This window comes from Pygocentrus nattereri, chromosome 8 (assembly GCF_015220715.1).
Source record: "Pygocentrus nattereri isolate fPygNat1 chromosome 8, fPygNat1.pri, whole genome shotgun sequence".
Classification (NCBI taxonomy): domain Eukaryota; kingdom Metazoa; phylum Chordata; class Actinopteri; order Characiformes; family Serrasalmidae; genus Pygocentrus; species Pygocentrus nattereri.
Window position 1 is genome coordinate 24,976,806 of NC_051218.1, and position 15,864 is coordinate 24,992,669.

At 37.9% G+C, this 15,864-nt stretch overlaps 1 long non-coding RNA gene across 2 annotated transcripts; it reads left to right on the top strand.

Annotated features, from left to right (window-relative positions):
- The first annotated feature begins 8,339 nt into the window (after positions 1-8,339).
- Positions 8,340-14,712, top strand: LOC108418325. Of its 2 annotated transcripts, none has more exons than XR_005130554.1 (5): positions 8,340-10,092; positions 12,348-12,437; positions 13,192-13,325; positions 13,448-13,540; positions 13,769-14,712. It is a non-coding gene; the product is annotated as an uncharacterized LOC108418325 (long non-coding RNA). The 2 variants fall into 2 exon arrangements; XR_005130555.1 differs by having other exon boundaries at positions 8,341-10,092; positions 13,232-13,325.
- The last annotated feature ends 1,152 nt before the right edge of the window (positions 14,713-15,864 follow it).

The following is a 15,864-nucleotide window of genomic DNA, read 5'->3' on the forward strand; positions in this document are numbered from 1 at the left end:
TTGTGAAGTGTGAATTTTTTTCTGTATAGACGAAAATTTGAGGTCAATTGAAATAGGCAAATCAGAGTGTTATCAGACCACAAAATTTCTGAAGAACACTCTCATGTCGTCACTGTCCACATCTGTCACGTACTCACTCAAGTAACCTGGCTTCTTTCTAACTCTTGTAGGGTATCTCTCACAGTTACTTTCTCCAGTCTGTACCTCACTTTTTCCTTCAGGGTTAATCACTTCTGGGTCATCCTGAGTATTCTCTGATGTCAAGTCTGGTTTTAGTGTGGATCTGTCCGTCCTAATAACTTCAAAGTCATCATCATGAGTCAGGACTGTTTGTGTTTGCTGCTCTACAGTTTTCTTAGGCACAAACTTCAGCAATCTGTGTTTTTGTACTTTGTCACTCACAGGGTAATAAACTAAGTAAGCTGGGCTATTCTTGTCATACCCAATGAAGATCCCCTTCTCACATCTTGTGTCTAGTTTCTTTTTGTCATGCTTGTATGCATAGCACACTGAGCCAAATTTTTGCATTCTCGAAATGTCTGGTTTCTTTCCTGTCAGTATTAAGTAAGCTGTTTGTTTTGTGCAAATATTAAAACACAAATTTCTGACTACTGCTGCTGTCTGTACAGCATAAGGCCACAATGTCTTTGGACTCTCAATGAGCACACACCTAGCCATATCAAACAGTTACGCTCGGCAGTGCCGTTCTGGCGTGGTCAATATGGCGCTGACGTTTCATGTCTTATGCCCTTTTTGTTCAGAAAAGTATGGTAAAAAAAGTATTTATTTGACATAAAGTACCATTGTCAGATCTGATACACATAATCTTCCCATAGGGGGTAGTGTCTGCAAAGAACTTCTGTGTGGGGTACACTGTGTCACTTGTTTTTGAGAGAATACACAAAAACTGCACTGGAACTGCACTATCAGTGAATGATGATGCAAATTTGTAGCCATCTCTTTTCTTGTCTTTACAAACTTCCCTTAGATACACACATCACGGTTTTTCAACTTTACCCTTAATGATCATGCCATCAACCATTTTTGGTAACTTTTGTATGTCATCATAATTACAGTGGCCTAGTATCTCATGCCATGTCTGTAAGTCAAAACACCCATTACATTGGTCATTACCTTCATCTTTCACAGTAGAGAGGTAGTAAAGTAGCTTGTTCTGCACATTAATGGGGAAAACAGTACCATCTTTGTGTTTCAAAATGTCTTTCCCTTCCTTGAAGATTGCTGTTGCTCCACGTGCTGTAGCAAGCTTCACAGAAAAGATATCCTGTGGATAAGATGGGATGAACAACGCACTCCTTAGTGTTGCTGGATGGCGACGTCCCTTATTGTCGATCAGGAGCACCTCTGTGTCTCCTCTGCGCTTGGCCACGCCCTTGCACTTGGTGCCATCTGCTAGCTCCACGTAGTGTGTCCCCACCTTGAAGGTCTCATCAAAGCTCTTAAACTTGGTCACATCTGTGATGATATGTGAGGTCACCCCAGCATCTACCATCAGCCCTTTCAGCTTGACTTCTCATCCCGGTCTGATGTCCACATCTCTGACCTTGGTTAGGAACTCGCATAGGAGTTGTTGCCAGTTTCCTCCTCCGAAACTTGTCTTATATTGTCCTGTCTCTGTCTTCTTCTGCAATTTGCATCTCTGTGTGTGGTGCTTTTGCAATAACTGCACCACTGCTTGTGTTGACAAGCCCTGGCTTTATGCCGTTTAAGTCCACTTTTGAAGCATATTATTTTTGCCTCATTTTTATCTTTATCTTGTATCGTTGAAGTGGGATAAGACTTTGATTGTATTTTCATTACATTGTCCTCACTCGATGGTCCACACATTTTCTCTGTGTGTTCAAAGCAACATAACTTTGTTTTGAAATCTGAAAATAATATTATATAAATATATATAAATATAAATATAACTCTGGTAGGCCTTTTAGCACCATTACTATGAGTAGATCATCACTCATCGTTTCACCGGCATCTCTCAGTGCTGTTATAATAGTCGCCGCTTGATTCATATATTTGGTAAAACTCTCGTTGCTTGATTTCTGTAGGTTGGTCAGTTCAGTTTAAAGGCTTATTATATGTGGCTTTCCTTTACCTGCGTAATATGTCCATAGTATTCTCAATGCCTCTCGCCTATCGTTGGCCGCTTCTCTCATGAACAAACTCAGGCTTTTATCATCCAAAAACTGAATCAACTCGACATAAGGTACAGCGTTTTTCTCCGTGTCGCCTTCCTCTTCGTCCTCAGGCTCGTACAAAATAGTATCCTTAAACCCTTGTAAGCGTAAATGTCCTACGAATTTTGTCTCCCACAGTTCAGATCCTTTTTCATCTCTGACAAAAACGAGTCTGGACCAGCGAGTGCTTGGTTGTTCCATCCTCTCTGCGCACATGGTGTAGCAATCAAGCTAGCGGGTCCTTGCCGAAGTATGCAGTACGTTGCGAATATCTGCGGCTTCAAACTTTTTCAAAACTTTATCTCTGGGGCTTTCTGGGCCCATAACCTGTTACTAGATATAGATACGCAGCAGCTCTGTATGTGCCACCAGATATTAAACTCACAGAGGAAAGAAGCGTGGGGCATCAGTCTAGTTCACGAGTGGGAACATTTTTTATTGTTGTGACATGCGCAGTAACAAGCACCAGGACACAGAGGATCAGAGTGTAAGAACACCTTTCAAAATAAAGACAATTTAGAGCATGTAGTAACAGTATTAACAAACTAACAACATTGATCTTGAGGAAAATGCTTGTCTGAGTTAATAGCACTATGATTTGCCTGTTGTATGGGACAAATTGGTCTGTACAGGACCAAATTCACACTTTTCACAAGTCTGAAATCCTATTACTCCAGATTGTAACATCATATATTCCTCATACCATGAACACATAAGAGAGTGTTCTTCGGGAATATGGTGGACTGATATGATAACACTGTGACACTTGTTTTATGGGTCTTCAAATTGTGGTCTGTATAGAACCGAATAGACACTTTTCACAAGTTTGCTATCCCATTACTCCAAACTCCTACTGTAAAAGCACTTGTTACTCATACCATGACTACATGATCCAGTTTTCTTCCGGAATGTCTTGGACTGATATGATCACACACTGATTGGCCTTTTTATAGGACTTCAAATTGTGGTCTACACAAAACCTAACTAACACATTTCAGAAGTTTGCCATTCCCTTACTCCAACACTCTCTCATGTATTCATGGAATGAGGCACACATGATATTACTCTAGGAATTTAGAGTAATGGGATGGCAAACTTGTGAAAAGTGTGAATTCATTTCTGCATAGACTACAATTTCGCATCCAAATCAGATGGGGCAAATCAGAGTGTTATCATATCAGACCACCATATTCCTGAAGAAGACTCTCTCATGTATTCATGTCATGAGGCACAAGTGATATTACTCTAGGAATTGGAGTAATGGGATGGTAAACATGTGAAAAGTGTATGTGTGATTCTATAAATAGCACTATTTGTGCCATAAAACAGGCCAATCAAAGTGTGATCATATCAAACCACCATATTCCAAAAAAAACACTATATGATGTACTCATGGTTTGAGTACAAAGTACTTTTAAAGTAGGAATTTGGAGTAATGGGATTGCAAACTTGAAAAAGTTTCTAAAAAGTGTCTATTCGGTTCTATACAGACCATATTTGAAGATACATAAAACAGGCAAATCAAAGTGTTTTCACATCAGACCACAATATTCCTAAAGAACACTCTTTCATGTACTCACGGTCTGAGGAAGAATTGATATGACTGGAAATTGAAGTAATGGATTGGCAAACTTGTGAAAAGTGTGAATGCGTTTCTGTATAGCCCAGAATTTGACGTCCCATAAAAGAGGCAAGCCAATGTGTTTTCACATCAGACCACAATATTCCCAAAGAACACTCTCTCATGTACTCATGGTATGAGGAACAAGTGACAATACAGTAGGAATTTGGAGTAATGGGATGGCAAACGTGAAAAGTGCCTGTGTGATTCTGTATATACCAATATTTGACGTCCTATAAAACAGGCAAATGAAAGTGTTATCATATCATCCATCCATCCATTTTCTAAGCCGCTTCTCCGTCAGGGTTGCGGGGGGGTGCTGGAGCCTATCCCAGCAGTCATTGGGCGGAAGGCAGGATACACCCAGGACAGGTCGCCAGTCCATCGCAACATATCAGCCCACCATATTTCCAAAAAACACTGTATCATGTACTCATGGTATAAGTACCAAGTGCTTTTACTGTAGGAATTTGGAGTAAGGGGATAGCAAACTTGTGACAATTGTATATTCACTTCTGCAGAGACCACAATTTGAACTCCCATAAAACAGGTAAATCAGAGTGTTATCATATCAGACCACAATATTCCTGAACAACACTCTCTCAGGTATTCGTGCGATGAGGAACAATTGATATTACTGTGGGAATTTGGAGTAATGGGGTGGACAACTTATGAAAAGTGTGTGTGTGTGATTCTGTATATACCACTATTTGAAGTCCCATAAAACAGGTAAATCAAAGTGTTATCATTCGTGACCATCATATTGGAAATATTGTTATCTGATATGATAACACTTTGATTTGCCTCTTTAATGGGACTTCAAATAGTGGTATATACAGAATCACACATGCACTTTTCACAGGTGTGCCATCCCATTACTCATAATTCCTACTGTATTATAACTTGTTCCTCATACCACGAATACCTGAGAGAGTTTTCTTTGGGAATATGGTGATCTGATATGAAAACACTTTGAGTTGCCTATTTTATGGGACTTCAAATTGTGGTCTGTTTAGAGCTGAGAAGACACTATTCACAAGTTTGCCATCCAATTACTCCAAATTCCTAAAGTAATATGATCTGTTCCTTATATGATGAGTAGAGGAGAGAGTGTTGTTGAGGAATATACTTCTCTTAGTTGATAAAACTTTTGATTTGCCTGTTTTACGGGACTCCAAATTGTGGTCTGTACACTACCGAATTCACACATTTCACGGGTTTGCCATCCCATTACTTCAAATGCTTAGTGCAATGTCATTTGTTTCTAATAGAATGAATACATGAGAGATTGTTCTTCAGGAAAATCGTGGTCTGATATGATAACACTCTGATTTGCCTCTTTTATGGGATGTCAAATTGTGGTCTATACAGAAACAAATTCACACTTTTCACAAGATTTCCAAACCATTACTCTAATTTCCTACAGTAATATGATATAGTAGTAGCATAGATATAACTCTTTGATTTGCCTGTTTCATGGGACTTCAAATAGAGGTGTATACAGAATCACACAGACACATTGTTTGCCACCCCATTACTCAAAATTCCTACAGTAATATCACTTGTTTCTCAATCCATGAATGCAGGAGTGTTCTTCAGGAATATTGTGGGCTGATGTGATAACACTGTGATTTACCTGTTTTATGGGACTTCAAATTGTAGTCTTTATAGAACCGAATAGACACTTTTCACAAGTTTGCTATCCCATTACTCCAAATTCCTGCTGTAAAAGGATTTGGGACTCATACCATGAGTATAAGATCCACTTTTCTTCGGGAAGCTCTTGGATGGATATGATCACACTTTGACTGGCCTTTTTATGGGACTTCAAAGTGTGATCTACACAAAACCTAATTCACACTTTTCACAAGTTTGCCACCCCATTACTCCAAATTCCTACAGTAATATCACTTGTTCCTTATACCAAGAATATAGGATAGAGTTTTCTTCAGGAATATCATGGTCTGATATGATAACATTGTGATTTGCCTGTTTATTGTGACTTCAAATAGTGGTATATACAGAATCAGACATACACTTTTCACAAGTTTGCCATCCCATTACTCCAAACCCCTACAGTAATATGACTTGTTCCTTATATCATGAATACAGGAGGGAGTATTCTTCAGGAATATGGTGGTCTCATATGAACATAGTGATTTACCTGTTTTATGGGACTTCAGATTGTGGTCTGTATAGAACCGAATATTAACGTTTCACAAGTTTTCCAAACCATTACTCCCACTTCCTACAGTAATATCACTTGTTCCTCATACAATGAGTATACAATAGACAGTGCTTTAGGAATGTGATGGTCAGATATGATAACACTTTGATTTGCCTGTTTCATGGGACTTGAATATACAGAATCACATAGAAACTTTGTACAAGTTTGCCACCCATTACTCCAAATTCCGACAGTAATATCACTTGTTTCTCAAATCATGAATACATGAGAGAATGTTCTTCAGGAATATTGTGGTCTGATAACATTCTGATTTGCAATTTTTATGGGAGTACAAATTATAGTCTGTATAGACCCGAATAGACACTTTTGACAAGTTTCCTATCTCATTACCCCACAGTAAAAACATTTGGTACCATGAGTACACGATACAGTGTTTTTTGGAAATATGGTGGTCTGATGTGATAACACTTTGATTTGCCTGTTTTATGGGACTTCAAATAATGGTATATACAGAATCACACGGACACTTTTCACATTTGCCATCCCATTACTCCAAATTCCTACTGTATTGTCACTTGTTCCTCATACCATGAGTACCTGAGAGAGTGCTCTTTGGGGATATGGTTGTATGATATGAAAACACTTTGACTGGATTTTTTTATTGGACTACAAATAATATTCTATACACAACCAAATTCACACTTTTCACAAGTTTGCCATCCGATTACTCCAAATTCCTAATGTAAAATCAATTGTTCCTCATACCATGATTCAATGTTCTTCGGGAATACGGTGGTCTGATATGATAACACTCTGATTTGCCTATTTTGTGGGACCTCAAATTTTATTCTATACAGAAGCAAATTCACATTTTTCAAAAGTTTGCCATCCCATTACTCCAAATTCCTAAAGTAATTTCACTTCTTCCTCATAACATGAGAGAGTGTTATTTAGGAATATGGTGGTCGATATGAAAACACTTTGATTGGCCTTTTTGTGGGACTTCAAATAGTGGTATACACATAATCAAACAAGTACTTTTCACAAGTTTGTCATCACATTACTCCAAATTCCTACAGTAAAAACACTTGGTACTCATACCATGAGTACTTGATACAGTGTTTTTTGGAAATATGGTGGTCTGATATGATAACACTTTGATATGCCTGTTTTATGGGACTTCAAATAATGGTATATACAGAATCACACGGACACTTTTCACATGTTCACCATCCCACTACTCCAAATTCCTACTGTATTGTCACTTGTTCCTCATACCATGAGTACCTGAGAGTGTGTTCTTTGGGAATGTAGTGGTATGATATGAAAACCCTTTGATTTCCCTATTTTATGGGACTTCAAATTGTGGTCAGTCTAGAGCTGAATAGACACTATTCATAAGTTTCCCATCCAATCACCCTTAATTTCTACAGGTGATAACCTGTTCCTCATACAATAAGTACAGGAGAGAGTGTTCTTGAGGAAGGTGCTTGTCTAAGTTGATAACACTTTGATTTAACTGTGTTGTGGGACTCCAAATTGTGGTCTATACAGAACCAAATTCACATTTTCACAAGTTTGCAATCCCATTACTCCAAATTCTTACCATAATATCATGTTTTTTATATCATGAGTATATGACGGAGAGTTTTTTAGGATTATGCTAGTTGGATATGATAACACTTTTATTTGCCTGTTTAATGGGACTACACAATTGTGGTCTACACAATTTAATTTACAAGTCTTTAATTGTGGTCTACACAAAACCTAATTCACACTTTTCACAAGTTTGCCATCCCATTACTCCAAATTCCTACAATAATATCACTTGTTCCTCGTATCATGAATACAGAGTGTTCTTCAGGAAAATGGTGGTCTGATATGATAACACTGTGATTTCTAGCCATTCGAAAGCGTTTAGGTGCTTCCTGGCGTGCTGTAAGCGCCTTTTCAGTGTTTCTGAGCGTATACAACAACTGTTTAATCATTGCACAGGGTTCTTCAAACAAGTTAAATATTTAGGTCACTATGTCATAAAATGTGTTTTTAATTCAGTTATATGACATATTAAATGTCATATAACACATCTTAACATTTTCACCTTAAGAAAACACTGCATAGCGTTGTAAAGCGTTTGAGCGCTTTTGAAGAGCTGGAAATGCCTTTTCAGGCTTTCTGAGCATATACAATGATGGTTTCATTATAGGACAGGTTTAATCACAAAACTTAAGAACTTAGTTCTTTATTTCAAAAAATGTGATTTTAGTTCAGTTATATGACTTATCAATGGTGTTTTATTTCAGAAATGTTTGTTTATGATCATCGTAATATTTTCATGGTGAGAGATTACTGCTCAGCGATTCTTGCCTTTCTAAACCTTTTGTGCACTTCTGGAGTGCTGGAAACGCCTTTTCAGGCTTTCTGAGTGTATAGAACGACGATTTCATGATTGTGTAGGTTTCTTCAGCCAAGTTAACGATTTAGGTCTCTATCTCATAAAATGTGATTTTATTTGAGTTCTATGACATATCAAGTGTGTTTCATGTCAGAAATGTCTATTAATAATCATTGTAATGTTTTCACATAAAGAGAACACTTCATAGCATTTCTAGCTATTTGAAAGCGTTTAGGCGCTTCTGGTGTGCTGTAAGTGCGTTTTCAGTGTTTCTGAGCGTATAGAACAGTTTACTCATTGCACAGGTTTCTTAAACCAAGTTAAAGATTTAGGTCACTAGGTCACAAAATATGTTTTTAATACAGTTATATGACATCAAGTGTGTTTTATGTCAGAAATGTCTGTTTAAAAGCATCTTAATATTTTCACCTTAAGAGAACACTGCATAGCGTTTCTATCCTTTCTAAAGCCTTTGGGCACTTCTGGAGTGCTGGAAACGCCTTTTCAGGCTTTCTGAGTGTATACAACGACAGTTTCATTATTGGACAGGTTTCTTCACAAAACTTAAAGACTTAGTTCTCTATGCAGTGTTGTCACCTTACGAAGAAACTGCATAGCGTTTCTAGCCTTTGTAAAGCGTTTGGGTGCTTTTGAAGTGGTGGAAATGCCATTTCAGGCTTTCTAAAGCATATAGAACGAGGGTTTCATTGTTGGATAGGTTTCATCAAAAAAGTTAAGGACTTAGTTCAATATTTTCATTAAATGTGATTTTAATCCAGTTATATGACTTATCAAGGGTGTTTCATATCAGAAATGTTTGTTTATAATCATCTTAATATTTTCATGGTAAGAGATTACTGCTCAGCGATTCGAGTGTTTCTAAAGCGTTTGTGTGCTTCTGGAGTGCTGGAAACATCTTTTCAGGCTTTCTGAGCATACAGAACGACGATTTCAAGATTGTGCAGGTTTCTTCAGCCAAGTTAACGATTTAAGTCTCTATCTCATAAAATGTGATTTTATTTTAGTTCTATGACATATCAAGTGTGTTTTATGTCAGAAATGTCTATTTATAATCATCGTAATGTTTTCACATAAAGAGAACACTTCATAGTGTTTCTAGCCATTCAAAAGCATTTAGGCGCTTCCTGGCATGCTGTAAGCGCCTTTTTAGTGTTTTTGAGCGTACAGAATGACGATTTCATGATTGTGCAAGTTTCTTCAGCCAAGTTAACGATTTAAGTGTTTATCTCATGAAATGTGATTTTATTTGAGTTCTATGACATATCAAGTGCATTTTATGTCAGAAATGTCTATATGTCATCATAATGTTTTCACATAAAGAGAACACTTCATACACTGTAAAAAATATTTGTCCTGTGTATTTAAAAATAAACATAGGCACAACATGAAATATAAAAATAGTTACCCCAAAAACAAAAAATAGGTTGTACCATCATCTGCAGCATTTTTACCATGCGACATAGAATTTTATATTCAGTGAATGAACATTTCTGTTTTCAGTCAACGCGTTAAGTCCAAAGAAAAAAACTCTGTTGGGTGAGCGACAGTGAAACTACTGCGCATGCGCACAAGAGGGACGTATTTCTGGCGCTTTCTAGACCAAAATGAAGACGAAGACCCAGTATTTTACAACCAGCCCAGAAGACTCCAAAGTACCTTGAGAGACGTTCATGTGAGTTTTATTAACCTAACACAACTAATTTATTGGTGTTTGTTGAGTTCAAACTTTGAATGAGGTCTTCAAACATACTTTCAAACGCAACTCCTATCAAAGCTAGTTAACTAACGTTGCACTCTCCGGACTAGTTCTAGCTAACCAGCCCCTCTGTTAGCTACTCTCCGGACTAGTTCTAGCTAACCAGCCCCCTCTGTTAGCTACTCTCCGGACTAGTTCTAGCTAACCAGCCCCTCTGTTAGCTACTCTCCGGACTAGTTCTAGCTAACCAGCCCCTCTGTTAGCTACTCTCCGGACTAGTTCTAGCAAGCCAGCTGTGGTGTGGGTTACTAAATTTATTTGTGTGAACTGTTCACTTCGATTTGAACTCAACACCACTTGGGCAAACTGTTAGAATGCAGACTAATGGTAGGTTGGCTTAGCTGGCTTGTTCTGTGTTTAAATTAAACATTTGTTTAATTATGTACAGTGCATCCGGAAAGTATTCACAGCGCTTCACTTTTTCCACATTTTGTTTTGTTACAGCCTTATTCCAAATTGAATTAAATTAATCTTTTTCCTCTAAATTCTACACAAAATACCCCATTGTGACCATGTGAAAAACGTTTTCTCGAGAGTTTTGAAAATTTATTAAAATTAAAAAACAAAGAAATCATATTTACATAAGTATTCACAGCCTTTGCTTAATACTTTGTAGAACCACCTTTGGCAGCAACTACAGCCTCAAGTCTTTTTGAATATGATGCCACAAGCTTGGCACACCTATCTTTAGGCAGTTTTGCCCATTCTTCTTTGCAGTACCTCTGAAGCTCCATCAGGTTGGATGGGAGACGTCTGTGCACAGCCATTTTCAGATCTCTCCAGAGATGTTCAATCGGATTCAAGTCTGGGCTCTGGCTGGGCCACTCCAGGACATTCACAGAGTGGTCCTGAAGCCACTGCTTTGAGATCTTGGCTGTGTGCTTCGGATCGTTGTCCTGCTGAAAAATGAACCGTCGCCCCAGTCTGAGGTCAAGAGCGCTCTGGAGCAGGTTTTTATCCAGGATGTCTCTGTACATTGCGGCATTCATCTTTCCCTCTATCCTGACTAGTCTGCCAGTTCCTGCTGCTGAGAAACATCCCCATAGCATGATGCTGCCACCACCATGCTTGACTGTAGGGATGGTATTGGCCTCGTGATGAGCAGTGCCTGGTTTCCTCCAAACATGACGCCTGGCATTCACACCAAAGAGTTCAATCTTTGTCTCATCAGACCAGAGAATTTTGTTTCTCATGGTCTGAGAGTCCTTCAGGTGCCTTTTTGCAAATTCCAGACGGGCTGCCTTGTGCCTTTTACTAAGGAGTGGCTTTCGCCTGGCCACTCTGCCATACAGGCCTGATTGGTGGATTGCTGCAGAGATGGTTGTCCTTCTGCAAGGTTCTCCTCTCTCCACGGAGGAACGCTGGAGCTCTGACAGAGTGATCATTGGGTTCTTGGTCACCTCCCTGACCAAGGCCCTTCTCCCCCGATCGCTCAATTTAGACGGCCGGCCAGCTCTAGGAAGAGTCCTGGTGGTTCCGAACTTCTTCCATTTACGAATGATGGAGGCCACTGTGCTCATTGGGACCTTCAACGCAGCAGTAATTTTTCTGTATCCTTCCCCAGATTTGTGCCTCGAGACAATTTTGTCTCGGAGGTCTACAGACAATTCCTTTGACTTCATGCTTGGTGTTTGCGCTCTGACATGCAGTCAACTGTGGGACCTTATATAGACAGGTGTGTGCCTTTCCAAATCATGTCCAATCAACCACAGGTGGACTCCATTTAAGCTGTAGAAACATCTCAAGGATGATCAGTGGAAACAGGATGCACCTGAGCTCAATTTTGAGCTTCATGGCAAAGGCTGTGAATACTTATGTAAATATGATTTCTTTGTTTTTTAATTTTAATACATTTTCAAAACTCTCGAGAAAACTTTTTTCACATGGTCACAATGGGGTATTTTGTGTAGAATTTTGAGGAAAAAGATTAATATAATTAAATTTGGAATAAGGCTGTAACAAAACAAAATGTGGAAAAAGTGAAGCGCTGTGAATACTTTCCGGATGCACTGTATAAATAAGTACTTGGGCTATAGATTGGAAGCATTTTTCAGATTTTTTTCAGCCATGTTTTTCTGTGTGCCATACAACTTTTGTATTCCGCATACAGACATTATTAACAAAATAATTTATTATTTATTTCCTCTTTATTGTTTGTCTTCATTCACAAGGTCGAAATCCAATGCAGTGGCGTTACTGTAAATTCGCTGCAGAGCAAGACATCCTGTTCAAGCACTACAGACTTCATCATTGGCAGACAGGTAGAGATTGTTTTCCTTGCTTTATCCAGATTGTGTTAATACGTTCAAAACGACAGGAGCATTAAAGACACACTTGTGGAGAATACATTCTAAATCAGACAAATTTAAAGAGAATGTCACATTTTGTTGTGAATTATGTGAATTCAAGAATGTTTGCTCCCAGGCAGCATTTCTTCGCCATTTAGGAAGACATCTTCAAAACCATGAGAGAGTTCAATGTCCATTTTCAAACTGTCTTTTTAGTAGTAACAGTAACGCCACCTTCAAGTCCAAAAAGCACCCACACCACACAGTACATGATTTCCAGACATCTGCAGACATCTGTACTGCAGGTAATGCAGGTAATACAGGCAATGAGATTGCTACAACTTCAACACAAAGTGTACAAAGTGATGCAGGAGAAATGCATGCTGAAAGGGGCATTTCAGACTTTGAAGCTGTTGATACTGTGCAAATAGTTGAACACAAGGTTGCAGCCCTTTTCAAGTGCCGTTCAACACATACTTGACAGTGTGAATGATATTCTATCAATATCAAATGTAAACACATGTCGTGCAATTGAGGAAGTTCTGCGAAGACACAATTGCAATTTTGATCAGTCAGTTGTTTCAGACATTGGAGATGCTCTTCACAATTCAAATCCATTTTTGAGCAAAACCTCTGAAAATGGTCCTTTATCGACTGACTACAAGAGGAGCAATTACTTTAAATCCAATTTTGATGTGATTGAACCTGTTGGATATGTTTTTAACAGGGCAAAGAAACAGACATTTGTTTATGTCCCTGTTCTCAAGACATTGAAGAATCTTTTGAGTAAGCCTGAAGTACTCGAGAAGACGTTTCCAATCCAAGAGAGCACCCAAGGTCTTTACACATCATGTTTTGATGGTAAGTATTTCAAAGAAAATACACTTCTTCGTGGGCAAGATTTGTTCTGGTCAGCATCTTAAGTTGCCACTATTAACCACCTCTCCACTGTTTCCGTTTTTTAATTTATTATTTTGACACAGACCACAAACTTGACGGCACATAGAAGATATACTGTCCTCTGGGGTTTTCCACTGTACATGAGGGAGAGGCCTTCCATTTCAAAGACCTTACTTGTAATTTGTTTTTCTCACTAATATAAAAAAAAAAGTTACTGATATATATGTATGTGTGTGTGTGTGTGTGTGTGTGTGTGTGTGTATGTATATATATATATATATATATATATATATATATATATATATATATATATATACACACACACACACACACACACACACAGTTTAATCAAGTGATGCATGATATGAAAATATCAGTCAGTCAAGGTTTCTTGTTTTCCACAGGATGCTGAAGCATTGGAGGACCACACAAAGAACATGAAAATGGGAATTCTTGAAGTGGTGAAGGAGAGTGCTGATCCATCGCGATCACTGACCAGTGTGGTCAATGTTGCAGTTGTGCTTGAAGAGGAGGTAGTAATGGATAACTATGGCCTGACTACACTAATGCCTTCATTCTGCTCTTTGGACTTCTGTATGCACTAAACATAGAATATCCAAAAGACTTAAAATACACATTTGAAGTGGTCCAAAAAGTGTTCCTTCATCTTGGAAACGAGTGCACAGCCAGAGTGCAGTCTCTAAAGAACAAGTTAGTGCACATGTAATCACTACACGCATAAGCGTTATTTTTTTTATTTTTAAATTTTTTTTGTGACTTACAACACACAATGCGGTGCTTTTATTTTATGTTGTCCATGTTCACCTCTGCTTGGAGCAGTTTGCTACTCATTTAAGAGTACCCATCTAAAATGGCTGAGATGACTTGGTTTGATTCGGTTTTGTTCCACTTTTAAAAAAAAAAGACTGTTTTAGTTCTTGTCTTTGTCGTAAATGCTGCAGTTTTTTTTAAAACAGCATTGTCGTTGTTTCCTTCTTTGCTAGCTTCAATGTTAAATATTCATTCCACTTTTAGAAAATCACACACACTTTATGTTCAGTTTTTCTGTTAGCGTAACCTTCTAAAACTTTTGTTCTCTAAAGTACAAGGTATTGTACTAATTTCTGCATGAATGTCACAGATGTTTGACTGCTGTTCTGGCACTAGTGGCAACATTTGTCACAAATGTGTGTATTTAAAGTAAGAGTTTGTTTTATTACTACTTATTTTTGTAAAGTTTTGCTACCTATACCACTGAAATGGACACACACAAGTGCAATAATGCTGCTATAAAGGAACCATTTAATATATCTATTAAAGTAATTTGTTAGTTTTAAAGCAGCTTTAATATGCCTAGTAGATGTTTTATCACTGTTAACTATAAAAATCTGATATTTTTAATATTTTTGCAAATAAATGCATTTGTTAAAAAGTATGTTTAATTTTCAGTGTTTCCTTTAATTACATTTAGTATATTTTACATTTACTTGATGCAGCATAAAATTGGCAGTTTGGTCAACTTTGATAGTGCTTAATAATTAACTGAACTAAAGAAATGGAGCTGACACAATGCAAAATATGTAGTTGGACCAACTTAGGTGTATTTGGTTCACAGATAAAATTTCATTGACTCAACTTATTTTCTTTAATTGGACCAAAATTCTAGGGTTGTCAGCAGAACTTAAAATATGCATCTCACAGAACATAAATTAGACCAACTAAAAAAAATAGGTGCAACGGGTCACTAGAAAATTTTAAGTTGGGGAGAGTTAAAATTTTTTACAGTGTAGCGTTTCAAGCAATTCGAAAGCATACGTGCTTCTGGCGTGCTGTAAGCGCCTATTCAATGTTTCTGAGCATATAGGACAGTTTAATCATTGCACAGGTTTCTTAAACCACATTAAAGATTTAGGTCACAAGGTCACAGAATGGGTTTTTAATAGTTATATGACATATTAAGCGTGTTTTATGTCAGAAATGTCTGTTTAAAAGCATCTTAATATTTTCACCCTAAGACAACACTGCATAGCGTTTCTAGCCTTTCGAAAGTGCTTCTGGAGTGCTGGAAACGCCTTTTCAGGCTTTCTGAGTGTATACAATGATGGTTTCATTATTGGACAGGTTTCTTCACAAATGTTAAGGACTTAGTTCTCTATTTAGAATGTTTTATGTCAGAAATGTTTGTTTATAATCATCGTAATGCATTCACGTGCTTCTGGCATGCTGTCAATGCCTTTTCAGGCTTTCTGAGCGTAGGAAATTGGAGTAATAGGATGGCTAACGTGTTAAAAGTGTTTGTGTGATTCTGGATATAACACTATTTGAAGTCCCTTTAAACAGGAAAATCAAAGTGTTATCATATACAACCAGTATAATCCTAAAGAACACTCCGTCATGTACGCATCACACGAGGAACAAGTCATATTTGTAACTATGGAGCGAGGAGGCGGACGCATGTGCTGAGATAAGCGAGATTTATTAGGGGCAAATCCAGGGTCGT